The sequence below is a fragment of the Ictidomys tridecemlineatus genome, chromosome 2, assembly GCF_052094955.1.
Source record: "Ictidomys tridecemlineatus isolate mIctTri1 chromosome 2, mIctTri1.hap1, whole genome shotgun sequence".
Classification (NCBI taxonomy): domain Eukaryota; kingdom Metazoa; phylum Chordata; class Mammalia; order Rodentia; family Sciuridae; genus Ictidomys; species Ictidomys tridecemlineatus.
This window is the reverse complement of record NC_135478.1, coordinates 208,500,188-208,519,454: the sequence shown is the minus strand read 5'-3', so window position 1 is coordinate 208,519,454 and position 19,267 is coordinate 208,500,188. Positions and strand designations below refer to the sequence as shown.

General features: G+C 40.1%; 2 protein-coding genes across 18 annotated transcripts in view; one reads left to right on the top strand and one right to left on the bottom strand.

Moving 5' to 3' along the window:
- Positions 1-19,267, top strand: part of LOC120891841 (uncharacterized) — a 70,507-nt gene that overhangs the window by 30,072 nt on the left and 21,168 nt on the right. For 3 of the 9 annotated variants that reach the window (XR_013435356.1, XR_005736407.2, XR_013435355.1), the window contains exon 5: positions 4,600-4,718. The exons of the other annotated variants lie outside the window; for them this stretch is intronic. The gene's annotated coding sequence lies outside the window, so the exon portion shown is untranslated. The remainder of the gene's footprint in view (positions 1-4,599; positions 4,719-19,267) is intronic. 9 annotated transcript variants of the gene reach the window in all.
- Mkln1 (muskelin 1) overlaps positions 1-19,267 on the bottom strand; it is a 302,986-nt gene that overhangs the window by 268,223 nt on the left and 15,496 nt on the right. The gene's annotated exons all lie outside the window — the stretch shown is intronic.

The window sequence follows — 19,267 nt, the reverse complement described above, 5'->3', positions numbered from 1 at the left end:
AAGCAGGCCATGGACCGGATTTGGTTCTCAAGCCACAGCTTGCTGACCTCTGATCTAGAGCAATATAGGACTATTCCAAAACATCTTCACCTATACCATGATTCCATCAACTTTATTGTTAATTCACCTCTACTACTTTGAAAAAAAAATTAAAAGACAAATTGAGTGGACTGACTTCTTCTAGGATACACAACGGGACTGACTATAGAGCGCTTATACCAGGCTTATACAATACCTCATCACTAAAACTCCAGAGCCGCTTGTCCTTGGCTGGTTGTTTAGTTCATGCTAAAGGCCAGAATGATACAAGCAAAGTCTCCTTTGTTTTGTTTGATTTAACAGCCTCTAATCTCAACTACTCATTTCACAAACACAGGCTGTGTGTTACACTGATGATGGGGCTGCTCTTGTACTTTGCCTGCTTGGAGTTCCCTGAATGTATTGTGCTATTTCACGCCTCTCTAACTGTGCACACAATGTTCCTTCTGCCTGGAACACTCCTAGCCCTCTTCTCTTGCTGGCTAACGCCTACTCACTGATCAAAACCAAGCTCAATGATACAGCCTCTTGGAAGACTTCCCCGAGTGCACCTCCACTTCCTCACCCTCAACCTCCAGACCACACTCAGTCTCAGCACTCATGCTACAGAACTAATAAATAAAAGAGGTAATGCTTCTATGGGACCAGAACTCATATATATACACCACACACTCGTATATACCGTCATTTAATTAAAATTGGTGGTATAACTTGCTTGTTTCCCCAGGCCAATCACATTCAGAAACCCTGATTGAGCATTTTCTGACTCTTGGGCTAGGCTACACAAGTCATTAAAACAGCGATTTACAATGTAGACTGTAGACCCACGGAGGCACCAACTGCCTATTCTTTGTTTTCACTTCTCAAAACCTAACAGTGTCTGGAGCAAAGACTTTAATATTAGATGAACCCAGTATAGAATACATTCTAGCATGTTCTAAGACCCGTATATTTCTAACCTCACTTAATCCTCATAACATCTTTATGGGGGAGCTGATATAATTATCACCATTTCACATACAGGGAATCGAAGACACAGAGAATTTTTAGATAACTTTACCAAGATCACACAACCAGTAGGTGACAGAGCGGGTCCCAGAGGCCCTGTTCACACCTGTGGGGTGAAGTGAAAGCTAGTGACTGACTCAGCATTAACTTATTTCTACTCCTGGAAAAAACGGCTCCAAAGGAGGCGCTTGCGAGGTCATGCGTGACAGTGGTTATATGCTTGGGCTTACAAGTTGATGGCATTGTGTTCACGTTGACACTCAAGTGCGCCGTGTGAGTAGAGTTGTGAGTAGCATTAGCGGTACCTGCAAGGTCTGCTCTTGTTCCGCTCTTGCAGTAACAATTGCATTCTGAGCTGCAATCTGATTTCCCCCCCCATCCTCTCCTCCCTTTGGGTGGCACTCACTGGCGCTTGAGGAGTGACTCCCGGGCACCGTCAGCAGGCTGTCTTTGTCTTCCCTGGTGGTGATCGTCCAGTAGAACCACCCATGCCACCCTGTTCCAGAGATGAGCTTAAAATCTCTGCGCTGGACATTGCTAGGTGTTGAGAAGATGAAGAGGATGCAGAGTCTCAGGGACACCCAGCTTATGTTACAAATTACTGTTGTTAAGTTGCTGAAGCAAAGGGCATTTTGATGAAGACTACCCAGGACTGCTACAATGCTTGAGAAGCTGGCACGGGCAATGTTTGGTAAAAGTTTGGGGGCCAGTCACTCACTGTGGCTCTGGAAGTCCCCATGGGGCCTCTCAAGCAATACATCAACTCCTTAGGGAAGACAAAGACAGTGACAGACAGGGACTGTCTCATAACTGTCTCTCAGCACAGGCTTGCTCTGCCGAAAAGACAAAAAACAGGTAGTTGGAATAGAATTTTGCTTCTAAAACAAGTTGGGACTTGAAAAGTGTTAGGTTTGAACATTAGGATAGTAGAACATTCAAATGATCACAGGATCTCCACAGAGCCTTGAAGTCCGTGGTCCCTTTGAGTACAGAGCAAATGTATTCCATTTTTCTGTCTCTTGGCAGTTTTCTCAAAAAAAAAAAAAAAAAAGCCTCTTTTTCTTTACTCCCTTTGCAAATTAGGTAAATAACAGGAGGCCAACTAGCCTTTCTCGATGGCCTCCACTGATGTTTTAGAGGACCTAACAAATATATCAAGGCCAGGACCAGCTCCTACAGACTTCCAGTCCTCAGTCTGAGGCATAACAGAGGCCAGTATGAGGTCAGAGACTCAGCAGTTTGGTCCTCCAGTCAACCAAATGTCCTTGTAAAACTGTGCAAGCTTGTGATTGTTGGCTTTCCTCCTGGTCAAGAATTAACCATGGGTTGGGCACAGTTGCACATTGCCTGTGATCCCAGTGACTTGGGAGTCTAAGGAAGGAGGATCACAAGTTCAAAGCCCAGCCTCAGAAAATTAGCAAGGCCCTAAGTAACTTAGTGAGACCCTGTCTCAAAATATTAAATAAATAAAATGAAAAGGTCTGGGGATGTGGCTCAGTGGTAAAGCACCCCTGGGTTCAATCCCTACTACCAAAAATAATAAATAAATAAATAAATAAATAAATAAATAAATAAGAATTAATCATGGAACTTCTCCAGGAAAATGTTGATGGCCTATCTGAAAACCTTCAGAAATACCTATTCACATATTTTTTTCAGGGCATTGAGTAGAATTTATAGCACCTTATTTTTCAATTAAAGTAATCCAATTGTTGTATTTATAGCCTGCGTACTACAGTTTAACACTTAAGGATTCTCTGCTTGTTTCATTATGAAAATTTGCATTTTCCCCATCTAAGATCATAAACTTCCTAAGGGCTGAGATCATGTCTTCACTTCTTTAGACTCCTTTGGAGAACCAAACACAGCACAATACCCAGGGGTGGAGGAAGAGTGAGCCCAGGACAGAGTGTGTGTGTGTGTGTGGGGGGAATTTCAGTGCCCCTCCACTCTCTGAAGCTGGGTGTAAGGTCTTCAGGAAGCACTTAAGTCTGAGATGCAATTTTCTCATCTTCAGATTGCCTCTCTTCTCTCACTGGTTGTTGGGAGGATCAAATAAGATAATGCATGTGAGACTATTTTGTAAACCCAGATCTGCTAGCTACTGAAATGTAAGGAATCCTCAGAAGACGCACTTAGTAAATATCTGATTGATTTTTAATGATAAGGTATTGTCTTTCCCTTTCTCCTCTACATTCAGTTCCTTTGAGGGTTTTATTTCTCAGGATTTAATTTTATTTGAGTAGAAAAGCCACTCTGCGCCTTTTCTGATACCATGTAATACATTCCCTAGTGCATTTTACCCCATAGTTACCTTAACATTTGATTGAAATCCGAGTAAGCCAACCAAAAAAGTCCTAACGCATGTCATGCTCACATCAATCACAAAGGATCATGGAGTTCAAGGCATTCATACCCCACTAGGGTGTCAGAGCCTTTCTTATGCTGCTAGCAGAACACTGAAATTGCACCCCAGGCAAGGATCCTGTATATTTTGTATTCCAGCACATCACTGATACATGAGTGTGGCAGATCACGGCTGTAAGCCAAGGCCAGCTGAGAAGAAAATGAAAAACATGGTACCTTATGTGGGAAATTTCACAAAGAGTTGACATTATAAAACAGACTCTAAGAACAATTAATTTGTTTATAGTCTTTATTCCCTATGTGTTGTTAGCAAAGAAGACAATCTCCTGTTGTAACAGAATTCTATATCATACATTGGAAAAATCTTTCCAACAAAATTATTTCTCAGAATGCTTCTAGAAAATATAAAATGTAGTCTCTGGACTCCCTCCTCTAACTAGAGAGAAAGTAAAAAGAGACACTAAGAGTTAAATTAAATGGCATATTCTAGGTTAGTTTATATAAATGTCTGATTCCCCATGGAGTTCTCTAAACCTGAATAACACAAAACTAGAAATATCTAGAAAACCAATGACTTGGCTTTGCTAAGTGTTGCCTTCTCTTACTAAGGCTTTTATTTATTTTTATTTTTTATTTTTTATTTTTTTTTTTGGTGTTGGGGATGGAACCAGGGTCTTGTGCAAGCTTTACCACTGAGCTATACCCCCAACTCCTCCTCAAGCCTCTTTCTTTTTTGGTACCAAGGGTTGAATCTATGGGTGCTAAACCTCTGAGCCACCTTTCCACCCCTTTTTATATTTTATTTAAAGACAGGGCCTTCCTAAGTTGCTGAGGCTGGCTTTGAACTCACAAAGTTCCTGTCTCAGCCTCCCAAGTTGCTGGAATTACAGGATGCTCTACCACACCTGGCCAAGTCTCATTTTTAATAGATATATGAGTAGCCAGTAAAATTATACTCTCACTATACACTAATACGTTTCAGTGTTCAAACCTGATGACATGCTTATTTCTAGTTACATTTTTTGAATAATTTTATTTTTGTTAGGCACTTTTCTCTGTCCCTCTCAGGTTCTCCCCGTTTGGGGCTGATGTGAGGCCAAGCCCTGTCATAGTCAGTAGCAGAATGGAAGTATCTAAGAAGAGGAGGAAGCGGGGACTTAAACTTATTAATGATTCTCTTCCTAGGACGCCATGCCCCTAGGAATGAGAGTTGCAGGAAGACAGTGATAATGGGAAGGGAGGCATTGCCAACAGCCCAACTGCGTTTTTGACCCTTGGCCACAACAGTAGATGGGGAGTGGCAGGTACGTTCAGGGGCATCTCTGTGATTTTAATGCTGAAGGAAGGGAATGTGCTGGGGACAGGTATTATAACCCAAATGTCCAAGGTAGAGAATTTCTTGTATATAATATGTTACTTATTTATTTAATTTATTTCAATTTCTTGTTTGTAATATGTTACTTATTTATTTAACTCATTTCATATATATTACAAATGTTCTGCAGAGTACAAATAGTCTGCAGCATAGAATTATTCTTCTAAGATTTTTCAAGATGTATAACAGTTTATAGTCAAATCATACCCAGAAGAGATCTAAAATAATTTTTAAAGAAAGAAGTAAATTAGACTTGTGAAGTTGGGTAGAAGTTATATGACTTTAATAAAACTTAGGTTTCTTCTTATATATTGTTCCCCATGGTAAAAAGAGCAGCGTTCCTATCTAAGTGGTAGCACTTGTACTATTTGCTTAATTTTAGGATCCTTGATTGCTCTTGGGAACAAGTATACCGCTGTGGCATGAAGTGGAAGGTATAATTTGGAGCCAGACAAGAGAAAAAAGGTTTCTTTGCAAAACAATCTATTCACCTAAATGTAGAAGCATAAAAAAATCAATAATTTTACCAAGTAATCTAAAGCTACATTTCATATGCAAGTTCCATATAGAGTTATAACAAACTTTGCTACATCCCCAGCCCTTTTTTATTTTATTTTGACCCAGGTTTCTCACTTAGTTGCCAGGCCTGGCCTCAAACTTGCAATCCTCCTGCCTCAACCTCCTGAGTAGCTAATATTACAGGTGTGTGCACCATTGTGTCCAGCTCATACCTCTTTAAAAACAAATGCGGTCAGGTGTGGTGATATATACCTGAAATCCTGTGACTTGGAAGGCTGAGGCAGGAGGATCACAAGTTCAAAGCCAGCCTCAACAACTTAGCAAGGCTCTAAGCAACATAGTGAGTCCCTGTGTCAAAATAAAAAGGGCTGGGATGTGGCTGAGTGGTTGAGTACCCCTGGGTTCAATCCCTGGTACCAAAAATAAATAAATAAATGCAATGTGGATAGCAAGCTATAAAATGTACTGCAGTCTTCATTGATATTTGCCTTATCATCCATGATAACTCATTTTGCATTCACTAAAGAATAAGAAGTATAAGGATACATACTTCCTATAATTCATCCCCATGTAGACTTTTGGAATTTGGGAATAATAGGTTTCCTTTTTTCTTAACTTGGTGGACCCTGAAAGGTATATGAGAAGTGCTGTTTGTTGCACCTTGGTCAACACAGGGCTCATTTCCAGCTCTACTTAAGAGACTTGGCAAGATATTTGTTGCTATCTGCATATGATATTGAAGGAAATGAGGAAAATGAGCTTCCTTAGTTATTAGATGGCACCAGTGACCTTGCCTATTATGTCACTATTGAAGAAATAAATTGCATTTCTTCCTCAGCATTTTCATGGTGAATCTCTGAGACACAAGGATATGGTTATGTCAGGAAAAGGCATTTATTTATTTAAGAGATGAAAGCACTTACTTAGAAGAAAACTTTTTACCTGATGGGGGGTGGGGAGATAGGTTAACAAATGATCAAGTCAGTAAAACCTAATGAAAGAAGAAAAAGGAAATAACAAGGAAGTATATAATAAATAGTAGAAACAAAACAATAAGAATAAAAAATGATATATGTTGAAATGCGTTGAATTTCCCTTGCAAAAGATAAACTTTCAGATTGGGCTCAACCACAAAAATTAAGCCATGGATAAGGAACTCAATTCAGAGAAAGTTTTAAAATAAATGATTGAGTAGATATACATCAGGCAAATCCAAAAGAGCAAACAGCAATATTAATATCAAACTGAACACCAAAAGCATTAGATAGAAACAAGAGGACTGAATGTTTAAAGGTACATAGCAGAGATTGGTAGATGCCTGTACCATCTATTTCTCTTCACCCTGGCTAACAAAATCTCAGTTTAATTAAGGACAGCAACGTGTCCAGACTTTTAAAATAATGATTTTCCCACCCCCTTTTATACTAAGTTGTAAGCAGAGGTTAGTGGGTGAAGCCTGATGAAGTTCAATTCTGTGGGGAACTCTTCCTCTTGACCTTCCTCTTTTTCCTCCTTCCTGCCCAGAGTATGTATGTGACAGTGAGAGCTGCAGAAGCCATCTTGCAACTAGGACTTGGAGAGTAAACGCCACATATTAAAGGTGGCAGAATAGAAAGACCATTGCAGTTTAGGTGACCACGAAGCCATTATACCAGTTTTGGTCTCCCTGCCTCCAAACATCTTTTATGCATGAGAAAAATACATCTCTATGTATTGAAGCCACTATTCTTTTTTTAAAAATATTTTTTTTAGTTGTCAATGGACCTTTATTTTATTTATTTATATGCTGTGCTGAGAATCAAACCCAGTGCCTCACACATGCTAGGCAAGTGCTCTGCCACTGAGCCCCAGCCCCAGCCCCCGAAGCCACTATTCTTTGAGTGTCTTTTTTTTTTTATATGAAGGGAGCCCAATTCATTTGGCATAAATAAAAATATGAACAAAAGATTTAACAGTCGTCAGCTATTATGCACTAAAAAACAAAGCACAAAATTTAAAAAAAAATATCAAAAGACAAGTAGCACTTTATGAAATGAAATGACAACCACGGGGATAGATTTTAATATACCCCTTACAGAACTTGATAGAATATGACATTAAAAACAAGCAAGAATACAGATGATTATAATTACATTAATTTAAAGCTTATGATATATATAATATGAGTATATGTATGTGAATAGTAAACAGAATATAAACTAGATATTTATACCTTACAAAAAGAGCATATGCAATCTTTTTATATGGATATGGAATGTTGACAAATTCTATCATGTGTGCTCTGTAGCATGCCAGCAAAGTGACCTTGGGCAAGTTACTTGGCCTTTCTGGGCTTTGTTTCTTTATCTATAGGGTAGGGATGGAAATAGTCCCAAATTTTCTCCTTCCTAATTTTAACCTCACCCAGCCTAGTCCTTTCCAGCCGATGGCCATTTACCTACATAATGCTGCTGGTGTGTAACCAGCTCTGTGAAGAGGGGCCGGGCCATGGGATGGCTGTCACTGCTCCATATTGGAAGGGCCAGCAGCAGACTGGAAGGTCAGCATTTCTCAGACTGGCCTCCACGGAACAGGGAACACAGGCTGTCTACCACGGAATTCAAGAGCACCAAAAGAATGTTAAATGGATGGATTGTTGCTTGCAGGGAAAGAAACAGGCACCATGTTTCCAATTATTCTTCCTTTCAGACAACAACTGGCTGTTTCCGCCGGCTGGCACAGTTGCTGAATGCGGAGCACTATAGAGTAAACCCTGCTGAAGAAGGATGAATGTGGGCAGTGAATTTTTTTGACACAGTCTCAGCTTTATTTCTGCTTATTGCTGGCAAAAGCTAGTATGAAGGACAGTCGAAGACAATCGACAAAAACTTTGTCAATGAGGGTTACAGGACAAGAAGTCTTTATAAGCCCCCCCCCCAAATATTAACGTTTTAAGTTAACAAAGATTTTTGGGGAGAGAAGATAGGGCTCCTAGATTGAGCTGTTGGTCAGAACAAGGAAAACACTGATATAAATCTTCAAGACAACCCACAAAATGTTGAAGCATTTAAAACATTTAAAAATAGGTAAATAGACCTGGGTACAGTGACACTCGCCTGTGGTCCCAGTTACTAGGGAGGTTGAGGCAGGAGGATCACTTGAGCCCAGGAGTTCAAGGCCAGCCTAGACAACCTAGAGAGACCGTGTCTGAAACAACAATAGAATAGGTAAGGAAAGGCGAGAACTTCCAGAAACAAGTACTTTAATTTATGAAAATATGTGCATCTATTAAGAATAATATTAAGTGTGTATTTTAATAAATTATTTATTTCACACAAGCAAATTATAAATATATGGGATAAGTTACAAATTATAAATATTCAATATCTTGATATATACTTTTAATAAAATAAGACATAATAAAAATATCAATTATATTAAAAATTAAGTTTTAGCCCTGAACTTAGAGGGCAAACAGAAATCCATTGAAGACAGTCAGCTCCCCAACTCATTTTAGTTCACAAACCCAGGATAAACTGACAAGTCATCTGGGAATGAATAGGGTGCTTGTTCCTTTGCTTCTGGGGATCTATAACAGCATCATCAGAGTAATGCTTGTGTTTTTGCATACATTTGCATGTTCCATCTCAAAGATGTGGATATACAAACAGGTAAATGGAGGGTGTTTTTCTCTTTTTGGTCCACAGTATTTCCTGTCTAGCTATTCCTAACAATTTGTTTTCATCGTCTTAGAGCCTTTATTTTTCACCAATCTCTACTCCTTTCTCTCTTTTAAACATTTTTGTGTGATTGCAAAACCAGTTCCTGTATTCTGCTTTGAATGACCTTCTCATTAATTTCTGCATTCATAAATATTCTTTCCCAGTCTCTGCTGAAGCTGTTGTCATTTACGGATGTTCCAGATGTAGGAGAACATCCAACTCAGGGAGAAGTTTCTTTTAGCTTCTGTTTCTTTCTCTCTCTCTCTCTCTCTCTCTCTCTCTCTCTCTCTCTCTCTCTCTCTCTCTCTCATATGTATACATATATGAAATGACTACTGTAGTGATAGATTTTAGTATACCCTTTCACAATTTATACAGAGTATCCATTTATCAGGGAGGGAGAGAAGAGAAGGGAGGAGAAACAGAGTAAAGAGAGAGGAGAAAGACAGAGAACAGAACTGCCCAGTCTGAATTATTCTAGAAGCTTGGAGTCTACAGATTCTTAGATTCTTGTTTTCTGCAACCCTTTTGATTAACACAATGTTATCAGGACTATAAGAGCAATTTTAAATTTAACTTGGAAGACAGAGGTAAATATTTGCTGTATTGAATTATAAATTCTTCTCAAAATCAGTGTCGAGAACTACATGAAAATGATTTGAGCCGAGCGTGCTGAGCGTGTGGGGCACACCTATAATCCCAGTGGCTCAAGAGGCTGAGGAAGGAGGATCATCAGTTCAAAACCAGCCTCAGCACTTACTGAAGCCTGTCTCCAAAGTAAAATATTTTAAAAAAAGGGCTGAGGATGTGGCTAAGTGGTTAAGCACCCCTTGGTTCAATCTCTGGTACCAAAGAAAAGAAAGAAAAAGAAAATGATTAGAAAAAAAATATTAAGGGTCATTGTTTATTCTGAAAAATGTCAGGGTACAATGTACATGTTTGAGCACACAAGGTACAGAGTCATCTCGTGTTCCTGCCTTCTCCCAACATGCAGAGGTCTACCTCCTACTGTCCTCACCCTTGTGATAGAAAGAGATGCCACAAAATAAATTTTAAATGATTAAGAAAAGAGACAGGAGGAAAATGAAACTAGGAAACTCTCTTTCCATGTAATTTTGTCCCATTATTTGTTTTCCCATCACCAGACAAGGAAACTCAGCTTTGTCTCTTAAGAGTTCCATCTGCCTCTCTGAAAAAGGAGGGACAGCGTGGGATGTCAGAGTGGGGAACATGGGGTGAAGGATACACTGGGAATTACATCTTACAAGCCTGAAGAAGGAGGAAAGTGAAAACTGACAACCAACTTCAATTGTCAATTTCTTTCTCAAATAGCACTTGGGATTACCAGATCATTTCAGGAGATGCAGACTGCTTTTATAAACCTATTTCACATCATCATTCTGGGACTCTGATGTGTCCCTCCTCCACTTGGTCAATAAAGAAATTCATCTCCTCCAATCACCGGGAAAAGAGTCACAATGCATGACTCAAGGTTCAACCAGCTGTGGGATTTTTCCTCATATTAGGGTTGGTGTCCTCCTAGATGAGCCGGAAGGTCAGCTACTTCCCCACCCCCAGGTAGCCATAGATTTCTGCTGTATGAAGGAGTGTCTGCGTGTCTGTCCAAAATATAATGTGTACACTTGAATAGTACTGTCATTATAAACATAAGTTTAAATAAAATACTGATTTCATCAACTTACCCAAAGAAAGGACTAATTCGCTAAAAGAACCTGTGATAGAATTCTTTGATTTTCATTTTTTTAATCAAAAAATTTTTATTTGACTTGCAGATCTGAATCCATCCTTTCTCATATGCTAGGGATAACATGTTCCCCCATACATTTGAATCATTCAACACAGATGTCAACTATTACATAAAGATTTATAGTGGAATTAATACTATGGATCAAGTATAAGTGGCTGCTCCCCCGTCGCATCTCACAGCATTTTCATTTTTCATTTTCTTGAAGACTCTACCAACAGGCTTATGTCTCTCAGGCCTTTCTTGCTGAAGTTACTGTAGGAGACATTCTCATGGACTTCCATGGAGTCCAAGAAAGGTAGATTTGAATTCATGGATCTCACTTTGCTGGGTCTTCCAAGTGTGCCTGCTTATAAATTAACCTTTGTGTGGCCAGATTAATCAACCCCAAGCCAAGTCATCAAAGGCTCATCTTTGCTTCTGGTCAAAGGTGAAAGACTCACCTCCCCGGGTTCTGTGTTCACAGCTGTCCTCCACCTAACCCCAACCCACTGTCCTATTACATCCCTTTTCTGCAGGTCCCATGCTTCTCACTGATCTCTAAACACACCCTGTACATTGTCACCTGCAGGCATTTTTTCTAGCTGTTCTTCTCACCCGAAACAACCTTCTTCCTTTGGTTCTGTAATCCCAAGCCCTATCCCTTCAGAGTAAGTTCATATTTCCTAGTAATAAAAAAGAATGCATGAATACATTCTCACTGGAGACAGACCTAAACGATATAGAAATTTAAGAAGTGCAGTAAGAACTGAAAGTCCCTAGGAATTCTAGTCCTTCCTTCCCCTCCCTCACCACCCACTAATTGCATCTTCTCCCCACTTTGGTTTGAATGCATTCCCTCTAGAGTTGAACCCCAATTCCCAATGTGTCTGTGTCAGGGGTGGGAATTGTAGGAGGGTTTAGAGGGTTAATGCCCTCCTCTCCCGAGTGAGTGAGTTCTCCTGGGATTGTGCTCATTATTTCAAGAGTTGTCGAAAAGAGCAGGTTTGGACTCTTCTGCTCTCTTCCTGCTCCTACTCTCTTGCCCTTCTGCAGTGTTATGCAGCATCTAAGCCCCTACCAGAAGGTGAGCAAATGTCAGTATAATGCTCTTGGGCTTATCATGAGCTGAATAAACTTTTTTACCTTTATAAATTAATCAGTCTGTGGTATTGTTATTATACCAAAAGAAAACGGACTAAGGCATCCCTCCTTCTTACTTGCTAGGTATCCTTCTCCACACATACAAGTTGGGTGATATTGTATACTCAGTGCTGTGGGTATCTTCCTCTTCTTCAAGTCCTATGATAAACTTCTCTCCACTGCTTCAGCATCTGCTGACTTCCTCCCCATCACCCTGCCTTGGATTTCAAACACTTAGTATCCAGGCACTCTGCTGGCTTCTGATTCATCTCTTTCTGGTGTTGGGCTGTTTAATTTCGTATGTGGGAGTGTCTTACCACTGCAGTAAAATCTTTGAGAGCGAAGATATCTTGATCTTCTGCAGAGTTTAGAATTGTATTGTGTAGAAAATGGGAATTCAACACAAGCAGGTTCCCTGCTTCCTGATCTAAGGTGGAAAAACTCTGCTCGAATGAGAGAAAGGTGATAATGTACTAGGATGAGTCCTTTAGAGTTCTCATGGCCTCTCTGGACAATTTTCTTAATCTGTTGGAGGATTTTTATGAATCAGCCGAGCAACGCAACAGCCTTGTGAGAAGTCAGGGACCCCAGGCAAGACTTTTCTCTTCTGACCTCTCAGACCAAGGACAGCTCCAGCAGTCACACACCCAAGAGGAAACCATCTTACAGCCAGCCAGAGCAGGAAGGAGCCAAGAGGGAAGCACAAAACATCCAAAGGAAACACACACTTTCAGACTTTTTTAAAATCTGAACTCTCACTGAACCAATTCTCCAATGGAACTAATCACTGGCATATAAGAACTGCAGCAATTCAAAAATCCCTTCATTTTTCATTTTCACATAAAAGCTATAGTCTAACTTAACATTCCTTTAAAAAAAATGTTATTCACTCAGCATGACAGAGAAGGCGACACAGCCAATATAACATATCTGGTGTTTTATTCAGTATGGACCCTTGAACAAGTTACTTAACCTATCTATGCCTCAGTTTCTTTGACTATCTATAAAACAAGTATAGCACTTGTGCCTATTTTATCGGATGCTGGACATGAAAATGAAATAACTAAGTTTAGTGTGCCACAAATTCTGGCCCACAGAAAGTTTTCAAACGGCTGGGACAGTCCTGTTGTGGCTGCTCATATCTATGTCAGGAGCTGAAGGCATTTCTAGGTAGGATTTTAGCCAAAGAAGCCATTCAGGAACACTGCTAGGCTGGTGAACATTGGGAGTGATATTTCCTGGGAAATTCAATTCAATTCCTTCTTTCATCCTACAACAGATTTGTTTAGGGTCTTTATTAAACTTTCTATTGCTTGAAATAAATGGCTTATTGCATGGAAAATCTCTTTTTGTTAGAAATTTCCTCTGAAATAGTATTAGTTATAACGTGCACATTCCTTTTGGCATGGTATATGTCTCCTATTAATAGTCTCAATTCTGAAGTCCAACTAACCATTTTTAAAGGCTCCCACTTAATATTTAATAACTAAGGATTTTGTTTTATCAAAATAAGTTGTTGTTTGTCCCAAAGAAATCTGCTAAACCCTTCAAAGGAGGGCATCAATCAAAGCAGATAAAATTAAGTTTTATCTAATAACTAACTGCTTAGAATATTGTAGATGCCCAAAACAGTTAAATACTTTAAATTGTTAATTTTAGAGTCTCGAATAGTTATTAAAGATACCTTGGACATATACCAGGAAAGTTTAAAGCATCTGACTGGTTAACTCAGACATAAAGACACTTAGCATCCATTGATGATGAGTTTTAGGTTGAGTTGTTCAGTTTCTCAATTGTTTAGTCTGCCTGGGCAATGTCTACATAATATACTAACTTTGGCCCTTTCAGTAATTGATACATGTTCCTCAACATAACAGCTAAGGCAATGGAATTTGAGGTCAGAAAGATGAGGATTTATTTATTTTTTAAATATTTTTTTAAGTTGTAGTTGGACACGATACCTGTATTTTATTTATGTATTTTTATGTGGTGCTGAGTATTGAACCCAGGGCCTCGCACATGCTAGGCAAGTGCTCTACCACTGAGCCACACCCCCAGCCCCAAGATGAGGATTTAAATTCCAATTTGGTAACTTCCTTTGTAAGGAAGCAAATGACATAATGTCTCTAAGCATCACTTTCCTCATCTCTAACATGTAGCACTTCTTTCTCTGGCTTGTAAGGATAAAATGAGGTCATATATACAAAGAGTTTACCCTGTGCTTAGTGGGTAGATACTGGAATATTATTATTCTTTTAATAACTTCAGTTTCTCAGTCATGATAATAAAAAGTAAAGATATAATATTTCAGCTGGTGATCAGCAATATGGAGGACAGAAAAATGGGTACCCTAGATGTCTACCCAGGGGTAGCTAAAATAAGAGCCATTAATAAGGTGGTTTAGCCTAAACCCACTAAATGTCATCAAGGTGCACGGGGGCAAGTTGTGTTCTTTTAGCCTTTATTGTTTCATAATTGTGAACTTCATAATCAGAAGAACACAGTCTGACGTGCAGGGAAGGAGAGCCCAGGAAGGAGTCAATTTGAGGGGCACTGAGATGTGGAAGGCTAATAAGTGGCAGGGCCAGTGGTCTATGTGGGTGACCCTTGGTGTTAAAGGCAGAGTCCATCAACCTGGAAGCTCACACAGAGCACTGAGACCCAACAGTGCAGTCTAGAGGGTGAGCTGAGTTGTAGCCACAGTTTCTTTTGAGTGTTTTTAAAAAAAAAAAAAAAAATTTTAAAAATCAAATAACCACGTTACAACAATGATATAATGTAAATACAGAAAATCCAAAAGATTTAGGAAAAATAAGCCATCTGGAATCCCATTAGCCTAGCACATTTGATAGCAGTGTTTGGGTTAATTTCTTCCTCATCTTTTTTAGTATGCATATTTAAAGAAAACTGAAATCAAAATCACAGGGTATACAATTGTGGATCCTGTTCTTTTAAATTATCTCATGAGCATTTTCCTTGTTGCTAACCAACTTCTCATAACTCTCCTTTTAACAAGTGAATAATATATCATTAAGCAAATGAACAGTAATTTACTTAATTTAACTATCTTATATTGTTAGACGTTGAGAATCTTTCCAACTTTTTGGATATTATAAATATTTCACATTTCAGTCGACATTTTCCTGCCCATTTTCTTTTCCAGGCTTTAGATCACCTTCTTAGAACTGACTTTCAGAATTTCCAAAACAAAATGTTCCAGGACATAAACATTTTATGAACTCTTCATACTTACCTGCCAGACTGCCTTCAAATTACTTATCATCCCAGTCCCAGGAAGGGTGTGTGGAATCGACAAACCTCACGGCACCCTTGAAAACACTGGATTGTTTCATTATTAATTTTCTTTTTACAGCTTCAGTTTTCAGGCTGTGATAATAAACCAGTAAACATCTAGTATGTCAGGCGGTGATCGGTGCTACAGAGGAGAGTGGGGGACGTGGGGTGTTTCAGACAGGACGATTCAACCCAGGAAAGGCCTTTTTAAAAAGTTGACATTTGAATGAGAGAGATGAAGGAAATGAGGAGGAAAAGAAGGAGAGCTGTCTGAGGAAGGAGTTTTCAAGCAGAAACAACATGAAGGCCCTAAGGCAGATCCATGCTGGGCCCATATGGCCTGGTAAGAAGATGGGAAGGTGGAAGGAGATGAGGTCAGAAGGAAAGGGGGCAGCAGGGCGGGTGAGGACTTACTGGCCATGAAAGATTCTTTTCCTTCGAGTAAAATGAGAAGGCAGAGAGGTGTTTGAGCAGGAGGAGCTGGGAATTGGCTCTTCTGTGATTGCTTTAGCCAACGTGTTCAGAATAGACTAAACACGCCCAAAACCAAACTCAGCATCTTTCCTATGACCTCCTCCTTTCTTGGCAACTCTATTATCTGACTCAATAATGTTCAGAGCCCGGGTCATGGTCATCTTTTATATCTCAAAATTAATTGTCACCAAGCCCTGTCAACATTGCCTCCAAAAGATCTCCTGCTTCTGCCTTCTCTGTCCAGTCCTGCTGCCTAGACGTGCCCTGACAGTTTTTTGACTGGTCTCCATCCCAGCTCTCTCTTTGCTCCTCCACTCAGGCTACCCTTGCTTTCAGAACTGTCACTCTGGCAAGGCTGATAGTTCACTGGTCTGCTCTTCACCTTTGCTGTCACCCTGCTCTGCACCAGGTTCCAATTCTTCAGAGTGAAATTCAAGCCCTGCCACAATTCCATTCTAATCTCATAGTTAAACCTTATCGCCCCTTAATACTCAGAGGAACTGCCTTCCTGTCTAACAAGTTTCCTGAACCAGCTCTGCACACCTTTGCTCACATGGCCTCTCCGTCCTTGAACCTTCTATCTAAAAGCCCCTTCCTACCAGCTGCACTGGTATACACACCTGGAATCTCAGCGACTCGGGAGGCTGAGGCAGAAGGACTGCAAGTTCAAGGCCAGCCTGGGCAATCTAGTGAGACCCTGCCTCAAAAAAATGAAAAAGAGCTGGGGATGCAGCTCAGCAGTAGAGCACCCCCGGGTTCAATCCCCAGGATGGCCAAAATGAAACAAGACAAACTAACAAAATTCTCCCCTCCCAGCCCCACTGAGAAATTCTACCCACACTCCTAGGACCACCTCAGATACACTCCTAATACCACCATTTCACAAATCCATCTCCAATCTCCCTGGCTGCACTTCTGCTTATTTCCTTCTGTGCTCACATAAATTTGGCATTACTCACACACTGGGCACCATGTAGTACCCCAGTTTGTGAATGTGCTGTCTTCCCTAGTAGGTGATAAGTTCCTTGAACATCTTTATAGCTCCCGCAACACTTATGACAATCCCTTGAACATACTAGGTGTTCAATAAAATGTTGGTGGGACTTAATGTCCCCAAGGCCTTGTTGCTAATTCATTCTTGCATCAGAATTAGAATTCAGGTCATCTTGTTCCCAGCTCCATATACCTTTCCCAACACCATTCTATCTTTCTGGCTTCTTTCTATAGTTCATTGTCATCTCATCTGAACTGCATCTGAAACCGCTAAGTTATTTTAAGGAAGAATGACTAAGCAAAAAAAAAAACAAATGCTGGGATCTATTTTCCATGTAGCTATGTAAGGCAAAGTGAAAATTTAACTAAAAACTTGAATTAAAAGGGGAAAACAAACAATAAAAACACATACCATGTACACCTCTAGAAACTTTTTGGCTTTCTAGATTTTGATTTTTGAGTTGTGTTTATAGTAATCGAGTTGCCAGTTTGTGTGCTGTAAATTTGCAGTCTAGGGGGAAAAAAAGAAAAGAAGCATGTGTGTGTGGTGATTGTTTTCCTTTTCCTTTGCTTAACAGCTCCCAGCAACATTTCTAGTCCCTAAAAAATATGAGAAGGATTTAAACATTTGGGAATGAGGTTCAGTGGCCAAGTACAATTCGCCATTATCCTAGTCCCCCCTTTTCCCGACTTGCAAAAATAGTCAAAGAGCTAATGTGTCCTAAACTGGGTTTCCTCCTTGGAACTTTAAATAAGCAAATTATACTCCTGATACACGCTATACACCAGTATAAGTAAAAATGCAAATAAAATTAAGTCGTAGCATTTAAAAAATAGTAACAGCTAGCATTAACGATGCATTCACGAGACTTTGTGAGCCAGGAACACAGAGGCCCTAAGGAAAGGAAAGACGTGGCAGAGTTAAGACGTGTGTTTGAGAACGCTAAAGGAACAAGAAGGGCTGTCTGCTTCACAGTTTCCCTTCCCACTGCAACTAGAGGAAGGCAGGGCTGCTGTGAGGAATGTTCCATTGACATTTGAATGAGACAGGAGGAAATGAAAGCCTTCTGCTTTGCTAGAGGCAGGGATGAAGCTGGAGCACTCATCCACCCTGCTGTCCTTCCTCTCCCTTGGAGGGTCAGAGCTGCGGCCACCTGAGCGTCCAAGGAAAGCCAAGGTCAGAGAAATGAAAGGAAGGTTCCGGAAGCTTTACCTCTCTTCTGTCCTGGGCAGGTGACCCCACACTGATATAAACAAAGAGTGAGCATTTAAGAAACCTGCCCATAAGCAATTCCTCCCAACTAGCTTTGAATTCTACTTTATGGAATGGCACGGGCCACTCTTCTTGTACTCTGTAATGGAGACAGCTTTTTGCCATAGCTAATGATCATAACTGTTTCTGTGTTACATGGGTTGTATTTCTGGACTGGGGGAGACAGCACAGAGTAATGGGTAAGATTTGAGGCTTGGAGACAAACAGATTTGTGCTGAAGCCACAGCTGTGTGATCACAGGCAATTTACTTAAGCTCTCTAAGCCTCAATTTCCTCACCCATAATGTGGGGATGATAATACCGTCCAGCTGATCAAATTACTGGGAGGAATAATCTAGAACAAGGGCTGCCCAATACAAATATAATGCGAGCCGCAATGTGAAACACATGGGTAATTTAAATTGAGTAGCCCACTAAGAAGAGGCAGAAGAAACAGGTGAAATTAATTTTAGTGTTACATTTTACTCGTGTCCAAATTATCATTTCAACTTGTAGGAAATATTAGTGAGCGACTCTAGGTTCTCTCAGAGTCTCTGAAATCCCACGTGAACTTGACCCACATGGCATCTCCCCACTCAGACCAACCATATTGCCAGCGCTCAAGAAAGAGCCATATGTGCCTCGTGGCTACAGTATGGAGAATGTGAATCTATTGAAAAAGCTGCAAAGTCCTTAGCATGATGCTAGACATCTAGTGAATGCAAAAAAAATATCATCAATATTAGTCTGAGTTCTCCGGAAACGTTTCAACGCTTCTCCAGACTGATCCTGTCTACGATGCTCTTAGGAGCCTTGAAGAGGCTGGTTGCTCAAGCCTGGGTCCTCAGATTATTTTTAGGGGTGACTCCTTAAAGTCGCTCCCCATCTGATGCATGGATCTTTATGGAGAATATACCCAGTAAACTCCAGTGACCAGTACTAACTCGTGAAACCCCAAGAAGGAGGCACTACTAATTTGTCACCTTCTCATATAAATATGACATGAGAAGACATTTGTGAAAGCCGTCACCTGCTCCTATATTTTTCCTTCCTCCACGTAGTAGGGTGTTAAGCAACACACTGTGATTAAAAGTTGATTTGTTGGAGCTAGGGTTGTGGCTCAGTGGTAGAGCGCTTGCCTGGCATGTGTGAAGCACTGGGTTCGATTCTCAGCACCACATATCAATAAATAAAACATAAAGGTCTATTGACAACTAAAAAATCTTAAAAAAAAAAAGTTGTGGTAAAACCAAGCAATTTCACTAGGAACATACTCAAGAGAATCATAAAAGATGTTAACACAAATTCATGTACACAAAGGTTTCTTACAGCATTATTCATAACAGACAAGAAGGGGA